We start from the raw sequence: 2632 nt of genomic DNA, 5'->3' as shown, positions 1-2632 counted from the left end.
TTGTGATTAAAGCATTTTTCATTTAAGAGAGGTGATGGATTCATAGGACATTTATAGCTTTAAGACATGAACTTTAAATTTTATTAATCAAAGAATAAGAAAAAGACTCAAAGATAATTATAAGAGAAGACTAGAAAAATAGAAAATTAAAAACAAAATTTTAAATGACTCTAAAATTGATTCCTAATGATAGAGGTTATCACAGAGTTAGGACTTAACAACCTTGATTTTGAGAAGTGGATGCTCCCTCAACTTGTGGGGTGTTTGACCCTTCAAGGGAGAGCTTCTGGCGCTTCAGCTCCTGTAGCTCATGCCCCTGCTTCTCTTGTTCCTTCAGCAGTTTGCAGAGCATGCAGTTTTGATTCTGCTGTTCTTCATTAAGTTGTTCCATAGCTTCTTGCAGCTTGGCAACAGATGCTTCTAGGCAGGTCCAGTAGTCAATTTCAGGAAGTTCAGGGAGGAACTCCTGCGCCCTCCTTTTGATAGAGTTATCTTGCATTTGTCCTTCCATTGACTTCTTGGTGATTGGATGTTCAATTGGGATGAATTCATCTACTCCCATCCTCACCCCAACATCTTTACATAGCAAAGAGATTAAGCTTGGGTAAGCCAGTTTGGCTTCAGTAGAATTCTTGTTTGCAATTGTGTAAATCTCACAAGCAATCAGATGATGAACCTCCACTTCTTTTCCCAGCATAATGAAATGAATCATTACTGCTCTCTTGATAGTGACCTCAAAACGGTTACTAGTGGGAAAAATGGAACGCCCAATGAAGTCTAACCAACCTCTTGCAACTGGTTTGAGATCTCCCCTCTTGAGTTGGTTTGGGACACCTTTTGAATTGGTCATCCACTTAGTTCCAGGGAGGCATATGTCCTCTAGAACTTGATCCAATCCCTTATCTACTATCACCATTCTCCTATTAAAGGATTCAGGATCATCTTGTAGTTGAGGAAAATTAAAGACCTCTCTTATTTTGTCCAGATGGAAGTAAATAATTCTCCCTCTGACCATGGTTCTGTAGGTATGAAAAGTAGTTCCAGTCATTCTCTGCTTATCTGTCAGCCACAGATTTGAGTAGAATTCCTGAACCACGTTTCTTCCAACCTTTGTCTCAGGATTGGTTAGAATTTCCCATCCTCTATTTTGAATTTGCTCTTGGATCTCCGGATATTCGTCTTCTTTCAGATCGAATTTAACTTCCGGGATCACTGACCTTAGACCCATTATTTTGTGGTAATGGTCTGCATGTTCTTTAGTTAAGAACCTCTCTTGACTCCAAGGATTATTTGGAGTATTCTCTTTCTTGCCTCCTGAATTGGTTTGTTTTCCTTTGGGAGCCATGGTCTTGATGAGCCTTAGCTTAGTGATCACAAAAAAGCACACGAAACTTAGAGGTTTGCTTGTCCTCAAGCAAAAGAAAGGAAAGAAGAGAGAGAGGAGGAGAAGCAAATTCGAATGGTGAAGAGAAGGAGATGGCCGAATGTGTATTTATAAGGGAGGGGGAGGGATTTCGAAAGTTTTGAGAGAGATTTGAGAAGATATGGAAAGAATTTGAGAAGATACTTGAGTTTTTTTGAAGAAGATTTGGAAAAGATTTGAAAGAGATTTGAGAAATAATTTAGAAAATTGTTGGATTTTTGAAATTTGAGGGTGAATGATGAAAGTTTCTAATATGTTTATGTAGAAAATTATGGGTCAAAATATGAAAGTGTGAAAAAAATTGAAGTGGAAAGCAAAATCTCCTTCCCCTGCCTTTCTGGCGTTAAACGCCCAGAATGGTATCCATTCTGGCGTTTAACGCCCAATTGGTGGCCATTATGGGCGTTTAACGCCCAGCCAGGCACCCTGGCTGGCGTTAAATGCCAAAAACCCCTTTATCACTGGGTGTTTTGCTGAACGCCCAGGATGCTGCACTTCTGGCGTTAAACGCCTAGAATGGTGCCTATTCTGGTGTTTAACGCCCAAAATGGTGCCTTTACTGGCGTTAAACGCCCAGAATGGTATCCATTCTGGCATTTAACGCCCAGGATGCCCCTTACTGGCGTTTTCTTGCCAGCAAGCTCCTTTTCTCTGCTTATTTCACTGAATCCTTCTATAACTCTGTGAATTCCTTCAATTTCAATGATCAACCTTGACGAATATATATCAAACTTTTATAAAACAAATAACCTGCTAATGACTGGGTTGCCTCCCAACAAGCACTTCTTTATTGTCTTTAGCTGGACCTTTACTGAGACTTATTCAAGCCTCAGTTTTGAGCATTCATGCTCAAAATTACTTTCAAGATAATGTTTAATCCTTTGTCCATTAACAATGAACTTTTTGTCAGAATCAATATCCTGAAGCTCAACATATCCATATGGTGACACTCCTGTAATCACATAAGGACCCCTCTACCGGGATTTCAGTTTTCCTGGAAATAGTCAGAGCCTAGAGTTGAAGAGCGGAACTTTTTGTCCTGGCTCAAAGACTCTGGATGACAACTTCTTGTCATGCCACTTTTTTGCCTTTTCCTTATAAATTTTTGCATTTTCAAAGGCACTGAGTCTGAATTCCTCTAGCTCATTTAGCTGGAGCAATCTTTTTTCACCAGCTAACTTAGCATCCAGGTTTAGGAATCTGGTTGCC

General features: G+C 39.7%; 1 pseudogene; it reads right to left on the bottom strand.

The window, feature by feature from the left end:
* Positions 1 to 2632, bottom strand: part of LOC110280960 (uncharacterized) — a 116433-nt pseudogene that overhangs the window by 113342 nt on the left and 459 nt on the right.

The sequence above is a fragment of the Arachis duranensis genome, chromosome 1, assembly GCF_000817695.3.
Source record: "Arachis duranensis cultivar V14167 chromosome 1, aradu.V14167.gnm2.J7QH, whole genome shotgun sequence".
NCBI lineage: Eukaryota > Viridiplantae > Streptophyta > Magnoliopsida > Fabales > Fabaceae > Arachis > Arachis duranensis.
The sequence above is the reverse complement of the archived record's forward strand: the minus strand, read 5'-3'. Positions and strand labels throughout refer to the sequence as shown.